Genomic DNA, 20435 nt, shown 5'->3' on the forward strand with positions numbered 1-20435 from the left:
GCATCCAGGACAGAAAAAAACAGTGGCATTTGGCATCAGGGCTGCGAGTTCCTCAGCTGTACACAATGAATAGTAAGGTCTCTTTAATGCCTTGTTCAAGTCTCTTGGGTCAATGCATATTCTGATTTCACCTGAACTCTTTTTATGAGCAGCAACCATGGAAGATACCCATTCAGTTGGTTCTGTAACTGGACAAATTCCACCTTGCTGCACCATTTTATCCAACTGGGCCTTGACTTTATTCTGCATAGCTATCAGAACTCTGCTTGCTGGTCTGACCACTGGACTGATCTCTGGTTCTACTTTCATGGAGTACACAGCTGGAAGTTTGCCTAGCTTGTCATCGAAAACATTAGCATACTATGAGAAAATAGCATTGTTGAAACTGGAACTAGGACAAGTGCTGACATGATGAACTTCTTTGGTAAAATAAAGCAGTTTCATTCTCAAACTGTCTATGAGACCTAACAATGACTACACAGGTCTTCAGACTCCATAGAACTGCAGGCTGTAACTGTTCCCAGCCAAATATCATGAAAGCACTACTGAGCCTTTGGTTTGAATCTCTTCACCTCAATAAGCAACAAGCTTCACACAATTAGCCAAAGTAAGTTGTTCAGCAGCTCTGACCTTGTAAATGTTTCTGCTGACATAACATTACACTTTAAACCAGTGTACAGTGAGTTCCATGGGTTTATCACTGATCAGGACAGTACAAAACACTTTGTTCTTTGCCAACAAGTCTGCATTAATCTTTTCACCAACCACTGATACACAATCTACATAGAAAGTAGGATTGCAGCTTTCTACATGATCAATTTGCTTTTTTAACTGACCCTTTTTTATAACTGAGTGGGGCTTGCTTGGTTTGCAAAACGTTTGAAAATGGTTCCATTTTTTACACTTGTGACATTGCTGACCAAATGCTAAGCATTTTTCTCTTTTAGACTCATGACTGGTGACAGTTAACAATAAAACTTGACTTGGGTTTTGCTGACTCACCCTTATACTGCACTGAGCATGTCCATTTTACTGAGCTAGCCTTAGAACTTGCTGGAAAGCTATGGATTTTCCTTGGAGAACTCACAAGGGCTGCAGCTGCCATGAGCTTAGGCCTGCTTCTGCTAGCTATGTGGTGTGTACTGTCTATGTTTGCTCAGGAGCCTGCTGAAACCATGCTCTTATCACTTGCAAACACATTTGTGTGCCTTTCTGTGAGCTCATGAATTTGACAAATCTCAATAGCTTTGCTCAACATTAAATCACTGTCACAAAGCAAAATCTTTCTCACTGCAGCATTATTAACACCACACACAAGCCTGTCCTTTATCAACTCATCTTTCAAATCACCAAACCTGCTTTGTTTCTTAAGTCAGTAATGTAAGCTGCAAAGGTTTCATCTGGCTTTTGGTCTCTTTTATAAAATAGATGCCTCTCTAATGTAACATTTGTCTGAGGGTTGGACATTTCTCTAAATTTACAGTTCAAGCACTCTGGGTCCTTTCTTGATTCAGTCGGTACAACAATATGATATTTTCCCCCAACTCCTGCATATACTTCTGGTGCAGACACAAATGAATGCTCTCTTTCAGTGGCCTTTGACCCTGCTAAGTTAAGCAAAACGAATGCCCTGGTATGTGCATCTATGTCAGAAAAAGCAGCTTGTATGAATATATCATATTCCTGTTCAAATACTCTCCAAATTCTCTGCAATAGTGTGATCAAATACAAGTGGACTTGGTCTGCAAAATGCCTGTCCCATATTAACACACTCTAGTGAAAGTTTTTGCAACTATGTATGAACATACACACATATACATATGCCGGAAATTCATGCCTGAATTTGTAATTATGCCCAATAGCACAATAAGCCTCTAAACAACTGAACTGTGTGAAATATTTTGCAAAATAAGTCTCCGTGGCAGAAGAACACTTTTGAAATCACTGTACTTTGCAAAACCACTTCTTATCGGTGTAAGAAACTTCAAAATGACTGCACGTTGTGAATAAACTGGGGAGAAGAAGCTCAGAGTAAGAAACATTTCAAAATGATTGCATTTTGCGAATAAACTGTACACGCTACACTGAAACTCTTCCAAAATGGCTGTATTTTGCTAAATAACTCAGCACATTGTAATAAACACTCTGAAATGATGGAACTTTGTGAATAAATGCACACAGCACAAGAAACATTTCGAAATGGCTGCATTCTGACTGTACATTACAAAATAGTTGTACTTTGCACACAATAAACTCTTCAGAATAAATGCACAGTAATCAAGCACACACTGTAAACACTTTACACATTCTAAGAGATACTTCGAACAACTGTAGTTATACTTTGAATAGCTTCCATCAATGCGAAATAGTACCTCATGTCCAAAATACAGTCATTTGCCAAAAAAAATGCAGTCGTCTTAATTTCTTATACTTAATTTGCCCTTTTTTCCTTTTATTATTTTTGTTATGCTCATTTAACCTCTTGTCATGCTCCTTTTACTTTTCTTGTGCTCGGTTTACTCTAAATATACTTGTTTTACTTTAAACATGCTCGTTTTGCAACTCTGAGGCAACTATGAACCCCTTATGCACTTTTCTGATAATTTTATCAAATATCATAATTGCGAACATCTTGTTTAATCAATAATACATTTTGTGCCTTTCATTTAATTAATAATATGTTTTTGTGCTATCTGTTTGAATAATAATGTGTTCTGCTGTTTTAATGTTCTGTATTGTTTCTTTTATAAAATAAATAATTTGTGCAAGTTTTGGTTACCTGTAGTTCTGTTCTGGCCCTTTTTTACACCCAGTTTGTTCACCATGTCTTCACTGTTAGCTCTGCACCTCATAGTTTGAAGAAACAGTCCTCTGAATCCCAGTTCTGACACCATGTTGCTCTTCTGGTCAGGATAAAACAGATGAACAGTTGTGGGTTCTGTTCAAGCAGCTTTAATATATACAAACACATCAGAATTTAGCCTTAGTAACTTAAACTTAGATAAACTTGTAAACTGACTACCACACTCATATGTTCACACTCTGGCTGTTCTCTCAAAATGGCACTGCTGCCTGCACATGCTCACTACTTATATGCATGTGCCACACTTGGAAATGCTTCTTAAAGATACAGCACACACACTGTTCTACACATGGGTTTGGTACACAGTTGGGAGATTACCTGTGTCCTTTTTGGTAAGTTCCATGATGATTCACTGGTCTGCCTCAAAAATGAGGAGAGTCAGGATTTTGAGTCTATAAGTCACTCCACCAGGTGATGATGTCCCTTTGTTCAGATGGATGACTGTTGCTGTACCCCCTTGTGCAAAAACATAGGCTGTCTGAAGGCTGTGTTTAAGTAGGGATCCAACTGTGTCGGTAGGTTAGGTTGTAAGTCACACCAAAGGCAACCTGGGATGTTGTCAGGGCCCAATGATCCTGTGTTTTTAGCCTTAGAGAGTGTATAGATGAGTTGCTGTCCTGAGAGGATAAACTGAGTAATGTTTATATGTGTACTTTGGCTGATGGCCAGTGGCAATGGGGAGGGGTGGTGAATTGTAAGACAAACTGTCAGTTAGCAGATTGTTTATTTTCTCCAGTTGAGTATAGCTGCTGGCATCCACAAACAGCTCTGCACTAAGTTGTCTATTCCCAGTTAACCTTTCACATTTATTTAAGTAGATGATTTGTTACAGTACCTTCAAATACAGCCTTGGTTATGCATCACATGCCACACAGTGGTACTGTTTACACAGACATACATCTCTACCGATGTCATGCAATTACATCAATTGCACAACATATGCCTATGTACTTTTTATTGGAAAGCTGTGTTTCAGTGGCCTGATAACATATAAGGACACATTACAAATGAGTTGGTTACGGCTCATCAGAACATTTACTGACACAAATATAGATAGTCATACAATGGTACTGAATGCTGATAGTCACACAATGGTATTGGAGGCCACAGCAATAATCCTTGGGAGCAGCAACACAATTGTGCATATAATAAATTCCAAAAGGCTGTAACTGAATCAAAACGTGATATTTTTGTGTATATCACAGCATTACAACATATGGATGAAACAATACTTACGTGCCTATGTAATCAGTATGAATTTATATTGATGTATGTCACAGACCATTTAATAATGGTAGACATAAACATGTAGAATGTTGATCTGATACACTACAAAAACCTAAGCCTTACTATACCAATAATATAATGGTATCATCCCATGTCAGCACTTCTCAGGAGGCATATTACTACAGCTGTTATGGAAGGAACATGTAATGAAATCGCAGCAGTGACCATCAATGCCTTACCTCAAATCACAAATTGGAATACCCTCTTGTAGGCCTACTGTACGTATACACCTCAACATAGTGCATGTCAATGATAGCAACATTAACATGTGAAATGTTCATAGAGTCATATATCATTACTAAGCTAACAGCCAATATCTCATGAAATGCTAGACATTATTACACCATTTAAATCAATCTCCCTATATGTATATGTTGAAAGATAATAAGACTATATGTGTATGTGTGCATTTGCTTGATTGTGTTACATACTTTCTCGCTCTGTATGTGACATGTGCACCAGCTAATGGCAGAATTACCAATCACATATCCAGTGGTCTGGAGATGGCTTGTAAAGGCTCATGGAAGGACTCTGCTTCATGATGTGAGTATGCATCTTTGACATTAGGGCATCCTCCACTCCCCTACAGGAAGGATGTCATGTGGCCAGAGAGGAAAAAGGGATGTTGGATTCATGGAGCTGTGTTAAAGATTCTCCTCTAAGTGTCAATGAAATGAAAAATAATTCAAACTACCATACAATGACTGTAATCTACCACCAATCATACATAGAGCAGTAGACTGGGTTTGATTTCAGCATTACATCAGTGTAGGTATGACAACTGAATTTTATACAATGTAACAGTAGCATCGTTGCATATGTCTGACTTTAACACTATCATGTGGCACGTTATGGAGTATGATAGAATCATTGTATGCTAACAAGAACATATTGGGAGGAGTGTCTGACATGGGTGTGGAGTGACATCTCGATGTAAAATTGTCTAATAAATATTATTTAAATGTATACACACTCAAGTTGCTGCTATTAGATTAAAACCCATAAATATCAAGTTACAGAAACTGGAGAACACAGTGCTTAATGTTACTGCCATAGCACAAGTTAGACTTGAATAATGTCAGAATGTACCTTATACAGGATTACATCATCAGTGTATGGTACAAGAAAATGTTTGGATTAGTGTCTAACATAGCTGTAGACTCATATGACATTCTAAAAACATCACCACATTGATTTTTAAATGAACACAAACACACCAGTTGACTGCAATGAGACTAGAACCCTTACCTAACTATTTACAGAACACAGTATTTAATGCAAATGCCAAAGCACAAGACTGGCTATTAAACTGCTAGACAACATTTTATAACTGATGACATCAGCAATGTCTGGTGACAAGAATGCTGTTGTAAAATGGTCTCTTGAATGTGAACTAAGTGAGCACAAATGCGCACACACACACACACACACACACACACACACACACACACACACACACACACACACACACACACACACACACACAGTCACAAGTTGGCCAGTGTGAAATTAGAACTGCTACCTAACTACCTACAGAACACAGTATGTAATACAAATACCACAGCACAAGTCTGGCTGCTATTGTGTCAGATAACACTTTATAGCTGATGACATCAGTAGCATCTGGTGACAAGAAGATGGTAGTAGGAGTGTCTCACATGCTGTTATAAAATGGTCTGTTGAATGTAAACTAACTGAACACAAATGTACACACACCCACAAATTACCCATAATGAGAACACCTACCTATCTACAGAACATAGCACATAACAGAAGTGGCAAAGCACATGGCTGGCTATTATAGTGTCAGACAACACTTTATAGCTGATGACATCAGCAGTATCTAGTGAGAAGAAAATGGTAGGTGGAGTGTTTCACATGCTGTTGTAAAATGGTCTCTTGAATATTACTAATTAAACACAAATACACATACACACTCACAAGTTGACTGTAGTGAGATTAAACCCCCTAACTATCTACAGAACACAGTACTTACTGCAAGCATCACAGCACAAATCTGGCTATTAGAGTGTCAGACAACTCTTTATAGCTGATATATCAACAATGTATGTTAGTGAGATGTTTGGAGTCCAGGTCTGTATTATGTGATCTTAGAGTCTACTCTTCAAACACATAATTGACAAATACACAGCAAACTCTGTAAACTGTGAACAGTCACATCTACAAATTTTTTTCCTTGGGAAAAAATTCAGTTGGCTGTTATCGGGAATTGCCCTTTTCTTCACTTTAGAGATCTCAGAGTTGGTGTATTTAGTTAGGGGATGTGTGCCCCCCCCCACTTGATTAAAGTTTTATAGTTTGTTTTTCTTTTTTTACAGCCACGTGAATTCTCGGATGTGGTCATTTGCTCTTTACAGCATTTGTTATGTATTTGTCAACTATTTTATGTTCGAACAGTAGACTCTTTGCTCACATAATACAGACCCTTGGAGACCTGTATGAAATGGATGTGTAGGCATGTACAACTGTCAACATATTTGTTCTGCATGGGACTGGTTTCCTTACAGTAGGATACAGACTCATGTTCTTCTGCCAACACAAACACAAACACACACATTGACTGTAGTGAGATTAGACCCCCTACCTAACTAGTTACACAAGCTAAAAAACTCAATACTTAACACAACCACCACAGCAGAAGTCTGACTTTTACACTGTTGATGAACAATTTCTAGTGGATGACATCATCACTCTATGTTTGAGAGAATATTTTGGGAGGTCTATATGAAATGGATGTGTAGGCAAGTATAAGTGTAAAAAATATTTATTCTGCATGCAACTGGATTGATGACAGTAGGATGCAGACTCATGACCTTCTGTCTACGTACACTCACTTACACATACATAGACACACACACATGTAATGTGGTTATGGTAAGTTAACCTACATGTAAGTATTTTGTTCCCATCCACTAAACACAATAGTTATTAATTGCAGTATGAAGTATGCTTTTGTCTTGTTATGCTAGTCTTTATAGATGATGCCATCATCATTATATGATATGGGTAACATATCCTGTTATGATGACAAGAGTGGTGTGGGATTTTCTTTTTTTTTCTTTTTTGTTTTGTGTTTACTGGTGACAGCTAAAGACAACTAAACAAACTAGATGCAAAAAAACTGTTAGGACTGCATGTAGCAGAAGTGGGAGATTGTTTGTTGTTTTGTATTTTGTAATGTTACACACATACACATTACACTACACACACACACACATGTGTATGGATCAGGCATGCATCAACTCTAGTACTATCTGTTCATTGATGCCCTCATTAATACATGTATAAGAAAATCTGAATTTCTATTGTCAGTATAAAGCTTTAGATGATGTTACAATGCAGCTGAGCTATTTATTTGTGTAGAGTAGTTGACATTTGTGAATTAGTACTGGCATATAAATTTTCAAGTGCATAGGTGCAGGGCACATATGAGTCTGAGTAAATATGTGTTCATTCAGACATGAAAGACTATTAGTCCTGTTTTCTCCTTTTTCCATGGAGATAAGCAATGAGCAAACGAGGGTCTCTGCTTCACAGAGAAAATAATAATCATTTTATTGGTTTGCCTTTCACACTAAGCTGAGAGGCTCTGCAGTCATCACTTTGGACAGTACTAAGTGTAAGAAAACATCTGTGATTTTCCTGTCTCTGTAGCAGCATGTGTAAAAGCAGCAAGTTCTTCTTCTCAGTGCAAATGATACAGGGTTTGAATCCAAGTCAGTCTAAAATTTTTAACATATTTATTCAGGATGGCATTAAATAATTAAATTTGATAATTTTTGTAAATGTGAGAGGGAATGATTACAGTGAAGTACAGTATACAAATGAACACCACTCAATTGAATTATGTCAACAGCACACATACAGATTGGTATTTTTATACATTCATGAGTCCAAATAAATATGATAGGAAATATTTAATATTAGTCCCATTACTCTGCTTTAACTGTGCATTCCTTTTGTGAAGCAAGTTTAAGCAGCATTGTGTGGAGGTAACCACACCATGCCATAAGACGTGAAGAGTCATTCACCATTGCTCAGCACTGGTGCTCAGTGCCAAACTCCATGCAAACACAGAGGACAAAAAAGTGAAAGCCTTTATTAGGGATTTATTTGTATGATGCATGATTTTATTTTTTGAAAGACTAAAGATATGAAAATAGTGTAGGTAGGAAAGTGGTGAAACGGGGGGGCAAGCAGGAGGAAGAACAAAGGGGAAGCAATTAAGGAATTTGTGGAAAGGATTTAGGAAAAAACATAGCTATCCACTTCCTCAACAGTGTAAAATGAACATGTATAGACTATTGGCTGAATTTGGACTGTCACCTCAACAAAGATGAGTGACATTTTGTATAGCCAATTGGACTGAATCAAGTGTGTCGAGAAGACATATGTGTGAAGTGGAGAGTATGGCATTTTTATTTATTTATTTATTTTTTTTTTTGTGTGTGGTACAGGTGAATTTTTTTAATTTTATTTCAGTAAGAGAGGAATGTTGGTTAAAGGATGTAGGTCTGTCAATGTCAGATAAGTTGGGTAAGTAATGAACACAGTGCAGACACACAGGACAAACAAGACAGAGACAGGGATGGTGAGGGATACAAAAGGTTGGGGGATACTATGATTGGGGATAGGAAGGAGACATCAGAGGCCCATGCCCATCAAGCATGAAGAGAGTGAGAGTCTAGTCCTCACTCTCAGAGCTGTAATCACCATTTCCTTCCTTAGCTTGCTGTTGGAATGCTTGACATTTTCTTTTTCCTAGCATTTTAGCGAGCATCTTCTCCATCTGGCTGAGGCATGCACCAATGGTACTTTCTATGACCTCAGATACTATGCCTGGCACCTCCTGATGGGTGACAAAATCACCACCTCCACCAATACTCTCAGAGGATACCACTGCTCCAACCGCCGGAGTAATGCTACATAATGTTGACATACCAGATTGTGCTAAGGCTGCAGAGGCAGTACTGCCAGATTGCATCCCAGATGTGCTGGGTGTCAGTGTGGCAGCCATTGGAGGGGTGGCAAGCTGAGCGGCACTGGTTGGCCTACATCCTTGTGCTGGAAATCATTTTGTCAGCTGTCAGAAATTGATGACGTCAGAACATTGAGACCACACATATAAAAATGAAAAGGAGAGGAAAGTGGTGGGCTAAGAGACAAAAAAAGAAAAAGATAATTAGATCCATCATATGTCGCATACAATAAATTAGAACAATATGAATATAATTTTACTTTTACATTAATTATACTTTTTAAAAACTACAAATTAGGACTGATAATTGTTCCAATTAATCCTTGCAATATGCATGTGTGACATCCCTCTCTGGGCAAGTAATCAAGGAGCCTGAATCCTCACCACTGAAACTGAAGAGGGACTTGGAATAAAAATGGGTACAACCAGTATTTCCAGATGTGGCTCTCTGCATCTAGTAGAATTTCCCTTAAGGGCACACAGAGAACACACTCAGTCTGGGGGCTGGCTTTGCCTTCTTTCTCCAGATTCCCAAGCCAAGTCCTCCACCACTCTCTCTGTGAAATCAGTGGTTCATGTCCCTGCTCTAAGCAGCTGACACACACACACTCTTTGAGACTGGATTTTCACACACAGTCATACACACACATACACACACACACACACACACACACACACACACACACACACACACACCTGGAAAGGCTGGCACAGATTTACTAGCTATGCCCCCTTCTGCCCAGGCTATGACAGTTACTGCCACCAGACACTCCAAAGCCAGCTACTCTAAGGCTCTTACAAGGGTAACCAATTATGCTGAGTGAAATTAATAATAATACAAATGGCAATGTTTTGAACACTACAAATTCCAACGAAGTTTACAACAAAGTAAGTAACCCCAGATGTAGAGACCAGTCCAACGAAACCACCACAGCTCGGACACCAGGAAAAAGTATGTTTATTGAGACAACTGAGAAAAAATGTATGTATTATATCTATGTATAAGTATTTTGAACATTAGATGTTTATGTCATTCTTACATCCTTATATATTTTTACATTTTTATACAATTCATCATGTACAATTTATTATTAGCTATTAATTTATTATGAACTATTAGTATTTATTAATTCATTTGGAATTATCAAATAAGTATTTTATCATTTTGGTTGGTTCAATTAATATTTATATTCAATATATTCAATATATTTCACAACACGATGTGTTTTTAGTAGCCACTAGATGTACTGTTTATATTATATAAAATCTACATTATGTCATTGTAGATTCTTCATTAGGAAATGTTCATAGCTCTTTAAGCGAATTGGCGCCAAAATGTTTTTAAATAGGTTAATTTTATCAATATGCCTGGTTCTGAGGAAGTCTGTTGTGTTGCAGATGAAAGTGCTTAACCAGAATAACAGTTTTACTGTTTGGAGTTTCTTTTTTGTTGGAGTTTTTTTTCAGTTGTCTCAATAAACATACTTTTTCCTGGTGTCCGAGCTGTGGTGGTTTCGTTGGACTGGTCTCTACATCTAATGTTTTGAACACTGCGGTAAGGCTTTCAGAAGAGGCCAGAGTCACCAAATAGATATAAGTATTCTCAAAGGTTAAAATATTCTCTAAAGGATCAGCCACAATGTAAATTTTAAATATATTTTATATTAAATAAGAAAAAAAACATGAAAATACAGAATATCTATTTACATTAAACACCAGAGTTTCAATCACAGGAATATTAAAATAAAACAAATGAATAGATTCACACATATACAGAAAACAGTACTTAAATAATCTCACTATCATTTCATGACTGATCTAAAAAATATATTTTCCTTTGTTCACTTATTACAGCAAGACACGATGAACTGAGTAAGATATCCTTTTATGTCCTCTGAGACCTCTCTCATCTGGTATTAAAACCTCATTTTTGTCCTAGATTACAGAATGACATAACATACATCTGGTCATCTGACTTCTGGTTCCCAAGCTACCTCCCCACTGCTAAAAACTGAAACACAATTTAGCACATGTATGTTACCAGACACACAGACAGAGCTTTGCTAAGATATTCTATAGCATCTGGAAACTGTAAAACATAAAACACTTCCACTCTTCCTACACAAGCTAATAAACCATTCTCTAGCACAGACGTTTAGTCTCTGGCTGCAACCAGAAATTTAAGATACAATATTTATGGCCTAAACCAGGTAATTTAATTTCAGGATATTTTTCTAAGAGTTAGCTGGGGCTAAACTTAACCTTTGCTCTTCCAGTATCTTCCGTTAAAACATAAACATTTAATCAGTTACAATGTAGTCAGGACACAGTGTTGGTACATTTTTAACACAAGCAGCTTTACAAATATGTTTTTCAACACAAGTATCTGTACAAATCAGTTTGGTATACAAATAACATATAATTGTTTACAAAATTCCAGCTAGCTATGCTGGCATATGTTACACATCTACTGCTCTACTTCTCCTGGCATAGCTGGCAATACCTCACATCATCACAGCATCCATTGCACATACGTTTTTTTTTTATTTTAAATAATACAGATTAAGTTAAGAACATGACATTTAGGCCATGTTTTTGGAAATTAATATTTAATATTTTTAAATTATTTTAGGCTATATCTGTTATGTGTCGGATTTGAGTGCACAATACCTGAATACACTATTACAATTGACTTCTACAATTACTTTGTGCTACAGAATGAAGCATGCATGCTTTCTTGATTTTACAATTAAGATGTGCATGCTTACTTTGCTACTAATGTAGAGAAGAGCAATGCTTTTAATACAATAATAATTATTCTGTGTTGCATACATACCCCTTGATTCTCTTAGTCTTTCTATACATTCAGCACGGGCTTCCCTGTTCACTACAATCTCCTGGGCAGCTGTAAAATACAAAGGAGAGAAAAAGAGAAAAGCATTAAGCATTCCAGTCCTGTTTATCTCCAGCTTTGAGTATAATTTAAAGTATCTTTATCTGTATACTTACACAACTCTAGCCACTGGTTGAGTTGTGCCTGCTTGCACCTTTTCAGGTCATTGAAGTTGTGCCTGCATTGATCTCCAATGTGTGAAATGCCACTTGCATTGAAAGCAGCCTTAGCAAGACTATTACAAGCCTCTGATTTTTTACTGAGACATGGTATAGTCCCCCTTCCATAGCCTATGGATATGGTGCTTTACAAGGTGTCCAATGAATATTCTGAACTCCTCTACACCCCATCTTTGTGCCCTAAATTGGGCACCTATCCTTTCTTTCTCTTGCCATATCTGCACAGGCCATACAGCAACAGTTAAAGTTTTTTTCCTGCCAATTCATGATATCACATTTGACAGTCAGTGTGCAAACCTGCACAACCACACCAACCATATTTGTGTAATGTTAAGAGACAGCAACAATGTCAAAAAGAGAGGAAGGGATTTTATGAATTAGGAAGGGTAACGTGACAGTTGGTATTAGTTTAAGGGTTAGATGCTGATGTGTCTGCTAGATGAGTTAACTTTTCAGATGTATTGGTGTGTATAAATTGCACGACCTGACATATTTTTGATGGCTTTACACACTGAGTAAAGTAACTTGTACAATGTGGGACTCAAACCTATGTAAAATAGACAATATATAATCTTCCACATAGTTGTTGTAATTCCCTTGCAACAGAGGAAGTGTTTGTCAGACTCGCTCATTAATTATATAGACATATTTAAAAATGAGTGGCTAACCGTGTGTGTGTGTGTGTGTGTGTGTGTGTGTGTGTGTGTGTGTGTGTGTGTGTGTGTGTGTGTGTGTGTGTATGATCTGGCAATGTCCTGATTTATACATTCATGTGTACATGACTATCACTGAAGTATGAAGTCCATCCCAGGCAGAAAAGACACTTGTTAAGTACAGAAATGTAATTGTCATTGTACTCTCAGTCACACATGTAATTCATATGATATCCACTGCTACCCATGGTCATTTTCAGGGAAGACTGGCCAACCAGTGAATTTCTACAGTCATTACTGTGCAGACTGCTCATTGTAATTGAAGACATGTTTGACACACATGATCATTAGTTATATATACACATTAAAGTGTTGAGTGATTAACCATGTATGTGTGTGACATGCAAGTTAAGAAAATAAATGGTTAATTGTGAACAATAATTGTACTGATAACCACAGTTAGACATATAATATATATCGTGTATGCTCAATCCATCGACTATACAGTTATTTTTAAGTATGATTATTTTTATATTGTTAATTTTAATATAAATTACAATGAAACAGCATTAGTAAAAGCTGAAGTTTGCTGCATTAGAACCCAGGCTCACCCGTACTGTCACCATGAACTTACACCAGTTTCCACAGGGAAGGCTTGCCAAGAGGTGCATTTTTTACAGTCATTACTGTGTATGAGTTCTTAGTGTTTGTGTGATAGAAAACCACACATGTTACAATGTATCCTTTTAGAAACTGACAGGTCTGCAGGCATTGTGGAAGCATGCTAACCTCCAAGCAATGCCATTTAGCATGTTTGCACAATGGAAAGCACAAGATGTAATAATGTATCTTTTTGAAATTGACAATATCTGCTTATTGTCTGCAGGTATTATGGAACTGCAGGCATTGTGAAGGTGTGCTGGTGACTGCCACCCAACACCACTTATGTTTGCATGATGAAAGGCAAAAGATGTAACAATTAATCCTTTCTAAAACTGACAATGTCTGCTTGTTGTATGGGGCATTATGTCATGTTTGTGCAGAGGTGAAGCAGCAAACAAAGGAAGGCAGGACTTTGGCATTGGTACGGTAATTGTGTCTTGGATTGTGCAGAGGTGAGCAATGCAAAATGAGACAGGCAAAGGTCAACATTTATTATTCTTGTAAAAAGTGTTTATTATTTTTCATCATTAAAGAATAAATGTAGGACTTGAACCATGATCTACATATCCTGCATGCTGTGTACTTCATCACATTTACCAGGCATGCTGCACACACTTGTGTCACAGCTGTAATTTATGCTTTCCTTATCAGTGCAGTAACTTCCATTAATTTTAATGTATCCATTTCACCATATTTGCTGTAACCCACACGCCTCACAAATATTAATATTTAAAATAAAAAGGAAAGATAAACAACATTACAAAATACATTTTAACACACCTTGCAGATTTTTAGAAAACTCTAGATTTGAACTATCATACTAATGAACCTACCAAACAAACTGGGAGTATCTTATCTCTCTTTGCCAAAGAAACAACTTTGGAGCAGGAAAGCAAATTATTGTGCATAGAAGCAAGTCCCATTTCCTCCACAGTATTAGTAAGACATATACACTTTTTGCTGTCATTTGTTTGTGCATATGTTGCTTACAAGTTTATTGCAATGAACAATCACATAACCAGTTATGAGTATTGTTTGCATAAAGGAGCTCTGTTTCCCTTTGTATTGTTTTCATTCTTCTGTTATCTGTGCTGTACTCTCAGACATGCAATATATAGTGCATTTTGTATCATTGTCCTTTAAAAGCTTGCTACAGTTACTTCTACACTTTGTAAATGTATTCCTGGGTAACACATGCAATGCAAGTAAGGTAGTCTGAATTGTTGTGTCTTCCTTCTCCATCACACTAATCATTCACAGCTGTAATCCACTAGCAACTAACACTGAGGTAGTGCCTACACAATGTTTACACCAGCTACATGAAGTCAAAAGTTTGGGATGCAGCAATTCTAATGAGTTCACATCACATTTACATCTTCACCATGCTCACTATTTCGAAATTATAATACCGAAGCCTTGCAATTCCAAAACACCAGAAGCACAAAATTCAAAATACCGAAGTTCGAAACTAATGGTGTTGTGGTGTGTGAATGCATAGGTGTAAGTGTAGGTAATTACATATGAGTTTGTTGGTTAAGGGCTTTAGTGTATGTTAGTGTGTGTTTTGGCTGTGATATGTGTGTGTGCAAGGGGCTGTGAAATGTGTGTGTGTGAGTTACCTCTGTGTGTGTGATTGTGCAATCTCGCAGTTAGTATATAGAAGTAAGGGGGTGTTGCGCTATGTGAATGCATAGGTGTAAGTGTAGGTAAGTACGTATGCATGTGTTGGTCAGGGGATTTAGTGTATGTTAGTGTGTGTTTTGGCTGTGATGTGTGTGTGTGCAAGGGGCTGTGAAATGTGTGTGTGTGAGTTACCTTTGTTTGTGTGATTGTGCGATCTCGGAGTTAGTATATATAAGTAGGGGTGTGTGGGGGGCACGGCTCCCCACATGGGGGGTGCAGGGGGGCTTGTCCCCTGCTTGTCTGTATTATAGGATTGTTTGATTGTGGGGGAGATTGTGTGTATGTGTATGTGTGTGGTGTATTTGCACTGTAGGTTCACGATTTTAAATTTCGTGGTTATGGGGTTTCGGTATTTAAAGGTTTCAGCTATAGAAATTCGAAATACTGAAATTCGGGATTTCAGTATTTTGGGATTTTATAGTGAACCCATGTGTATATATATATATATATATATATATATATATATATATATATATATATATATATATATATATATATATATATATATATATATATATATATATATATATATATATATATATATATATATATATATACATACATACATAAGAAACTTTTACTTGCATGCACTCCTTGTAGTTCACTGTTCTGTTGGCATAGGCATTTTGGGTAGGCATTTTCTTTCTCAGATACTCAATTAACTTTCATCACTAGTGTTATTGTTAAAACTGGTTATCTTACAATATTCTTATGTTATTTTAGGTAAATGTAATGTGCTATATTGCCAATGACACACATGTGTTATGCTTCTAAAATGGCACATAGACCCCTCCAGGAGAGTGCTGGCCACAGTGAGAGGTGACTAGCAATCATATAAAATTGACTGTTTTGTTGAAAATGTGTACACATTTTGTAGGAATTGTGTTGAAGGTATATATAACAATTGAATTATGTGGTATTCCTTGTTTGTACAAACTTTTCATTTGTCTGTTTTTTGGAGGGGAGCAGCCAAGTACCATTTGTGTGTTGCTACAACAAGATGTATGTTTAAAACAGTTTGTTCTTGAAATTGTGTAGTCATCCTGTTATTTCCATGGAAAACAATATATTACTAAAGTGGCATTCCTTTTTGGACCAAACATTGGTTTGTGTGTGAGTATGATATGGTACAACCACATTATCTTCAATTTTAATAACTGAAATGTGTGTCTCTATTTCTTAATGTTGAAAATATATATGTGCAAATGAACAGGAATTTAATTATGTGATATTTATCTGTTGTATCCTTCTCTGTTTTCTGTACCATAGGATCATGGCAACAACATGTACAAATCCATGCAAACCCCCTTTCTGTGACCCTGAAAATGATGTCATAGTGCAGGTGTTCAGGTGCCATGGTGCCTTTCTGCTTCAGAGAGGATGTGGGGATATGGCTAACAGAATGCAGATTTAGAACCAGATAGTCAATGATGTGAATGCCATGGGGGGGCATACCAGAAATTTTGATCAGGTGCATCATTTGGGCCTTTTATATGATTTCATCAGCCTGAAGGAGAGCAGCTGGAGCCTCTGAACAGCTGGCTATGGGGGGGGGGTTCTAAAGAGCCACCACTGACACCAAATGAAGAGTTCCTGTCCACTATCATTGATCCAGAGGGCTCAGTGGAAAATGCACACCAACATGTGATTGATGCTGGTGCTGCTGTTTCTGGGAGAACATGTGCCAGGAGGAGGTTCCAGGTAAGCTTGCATATGGCATGTTGTAAGATCTGGTTGTATAGTAAAATACAGAAAAATTAACTAATACTTCATATGGTTATTTTTTCTTTGGATGAACCTATTGATAAATTAAGAGACTTGATACATTTTGTTCAGAATCATGACACATGGGCTTTGGGTGGACATGTCAGCCAAGTTTCAGTTAAAATTATTGTTAACGGACATACAGTATAGGCAAAAATTGTGTATTCACTACCCCCCCCCCCCGGTGTTATTGCATTTGTGATGATTGCATCCTTAACTTGTTTCATTTCTTCCAGGACCATCCTCCCTAACAGTTGTGGAGTCATCTGCACATAGTAAGGCAAAGATTTTGAATTTGATTATTGATGAAATTTGTCAGATATACACATTTACCTGTATGTGTATAGGTTCATAGGTTCATACTAGGCTATCTGCCCTAGGGCATTTATAAGCCTGGCCAGAGTGTGTATGGCTTTTGCCACCCATTTTAAATTAATTTTGCTATGCCCTTTTTCGAGGTTAGTATACTGTGCCTCTGTCTAACAGTGACACAGAAGTGATACCCGGGGTAAACCTACGATCTCCCATCCACTCATCAAGATTCCTCTTGAAGAGAGTCAATGAGGGACTCTGCCTAACCTGGACTGGGATTTTATTCCAGAGTGAAGGGAGCCTCTGGGTTATGAATCTGTCCCTCCAGCATGTCCTATTTATTTCAGTGCTGAAGTTTAAGTCCCTCGAGCGTAGCTCGATGGGATTTGGATTTTCTGAGGTGCAGCATGTCCATTAATTCTGGGTTGGACATGGCTTTATACGTCAGGCACAGATCGCCTCTGAGCAGGCGGTATGCCACTGAGTAGAGCTGGAGTTTCTTTAACCGGGCAGCATACGGCATCTGTTTGAGCCCCTTGATCCTCTTGGTGAGGTACTTTTGGGGTCTTTCCAGTTGCTGCAGGTGTCTGGTAAAGTACATCCCAAAAGGGGCATTGTACTCAATTATGGGCCTGATGAGGAATGAGTAAAGAGGCACGATGACCTCCCCTGATCTAGATGTGAATCCCTTCATGATTAGGTGGGCTATATAAAATGTTTTTCTAACCACTTTGGCCACGTGGTTGTCAAATGAGAGATTGCTATCAACTTGGGTCCCAAGGTCCCTAATTACTTCTTCTGTACTTAATGGATTACCACCTATGTGGTAATTTGTGGGCACTTTGTTTTTGCCAAAGGGGATGACTATACACTTTTTGGCATTTAGCTTGAGGCCATGGCTCTGGCACCAGTTGTCTGTTTCTATGAGGCCCTTTTGGAGGATGCTTGTGTCGGCTGGAGAGTCTATTATGGCGCCCAGTTTGCAGTCATCTGCGAACTTGGTCAGCCACAGTCCTTCCATGTTGGCGTGTACCTCAGAGAAATATATACTGAACAAGAGAGGTCCCAAGACTGAGCCTTGTGGGATGCCACTTGTAACTGGTTTGGAGTCTGACATGGCTCCAGCTATTCTAATCATGTGTGTTCTGTCCTTGAGCCAGTTTGCAACCCATCTAGTGACATAGGGGTTTATATTTAAGCTGGTGAGCTTATCTATAATGCCCAAGTGGGGTATTGTATCGAAGGCTTTTGCGAGGTCCAGGTAGGCTGTGTGGACCACCTTCCCCTTGTCAATGGCCTTGGTGACTGTTTCAAAGAAATTGACCAGATTTAAGAGGCAGGATCTGCCCTTAACAAAGCCAAACTGGGTAGGATCCAGTGTCTGTAGGTCCCCAATATCTTTATTTATAAGGTCCATGATGATCCTTTCCATAGCTTTGCAGACCAAGCTAGTGAGACTTATGGGGCGATAGTTTCCAGGATCCGTTGAGGCACCACCTTTGTGGAGAGGGACCACTGCTGCTGTACGCCACTCTTTGGGTACATATCCTGTAGTAAGGCTGAGATTGAACAGTAGTTTTAGGTTTGGGTTTAGCTCTTCTTGGAGTTCATGTAGGACGCAGCCCGGGACACCGTCTGGTCCCATTGATGCTGTGTTTCTTGCTTTGGAGAGGGCAGCTCTTACCTGAGCATCTGAGATGTCAGGGGGGCAGCAGTCTGCTGGGATAGATATTAGCCCTTTTGGTGGGGGGGGGGAGAAGTTTGTGCTGAACCTGTCAGCTAGGATGTTGGCAATGTCAGTGGGTTCAGTGTATTTTTTGTCATTTTGGACTAATTCTGAGCATATCTGGGAATTCCCACCCAGGTTCCTAACATAACTAAAGAAAGCCTTGTGATTATCCTTAGTGTCCTGTGCAATTTTTCTCTCGAAGCTGGCCTTAGATGATTTTATGAGTGTCCGTAGTTTTTTGCTAATACTGATCAGAGATGCCTTCCCTTTTTGGGATTTTGCTCGGTCATGTAGTAGTTTCCTCCTTCTATTGTATAGTTTGTTTATGGCTGGGGTCCACCAGACAGGACGTCTGCCTTTGGAGGATTGGGTCTTGGTTTTATTTGGGATTGCATGATCCATGCATTCCTGAAGGTGTTCATAGAATGTGTTTATAAAGGATTTTGTGGTCTGGGCCGTATTATCCACAGGCCCGGGGGATTTGAAGGATTCCACCTCGGTTTTGAGGAGTGTGAAATTTGCTTTAGAGAAGTTTTTCACTGTGGTTTTCTGGGCATGGGGTGGGGTCGGGATGTGAATATCCAGTGAGATTAGTTTATGGTCTGATCTTACCAGTGAGGGATACACTTCTGGTCTGGAGCATAGAGTCCCCATGTTGGTGATGATCAGGTCCAGTATGTTTTCCCCTCTTGTGGGAGTGGTAACAAGTTGTTCCATAGCATTTGAGTTTATAAATTCTAGGAACCTTTGGGCTAGGGTGTTGGAGCTAGAGTAATGCTCCCAGTCTATGGTTGGGTAGTGGAAGTCACCCAATATAATGGTGTTTGGGGAGACCTTCATATTTTCCATTGTTCTCAGGAAGACCGAGTGGGGTTCCTGGGTTTGGGAGGGTGGTCTGTAGCAGGCTATAAACTGGTATGGTGGATGTAATGAGTATGTATATATTGCTGTTCCATCTGCGATAGTATGACCACTGTTTGTTTATTATCATACAAATTGTTTTAAATATTTACTGTAAGTATTAATTTATTGCATGTTTTGTTGCTTATTATCACAGGTGATCTTGGTAGTGGAAGTGGAGGACTCCTACCAGCGGATGTCAGAGTATCGGTAGGCTCTGATGATGATGGTGGCCAAACAGAGACACAGTCAGGGGATACAAAAGTTCAACCTTACACTGAGGTTGACATTCAGCCATCCCTTGTATTTCCCTTGGACATAGTCAGTAGACTTAGGTATACCTATTCCACTGAGCCCTCAGATATTGGACAGGTGGAGGCTAACACACTTGATCAGGGTTGTGTGGCTTCACTGCTAGTTGACTCCAGCCATAGCTAAAGTGTGGGCAAAGTACCACACAGGATGGTTGTTAGGGCTGTTTGGAGGAGGCCTGCTGTACACCCTCTACCT

Source organism: Protopterus annectens, chromosome 1.part0, assembly GCF_019279795.1.
Source record: "Protopterus annectens isolate FY-2018-M chromosome 1.part0, PAN1.0, whole genome shotgun sequence".
Lineage (NCBI taxonomy): Eukaryota > Metazoa > Chordata > Ceratodontiformes > Protopteridae > Protopterus > Protopterus annectens.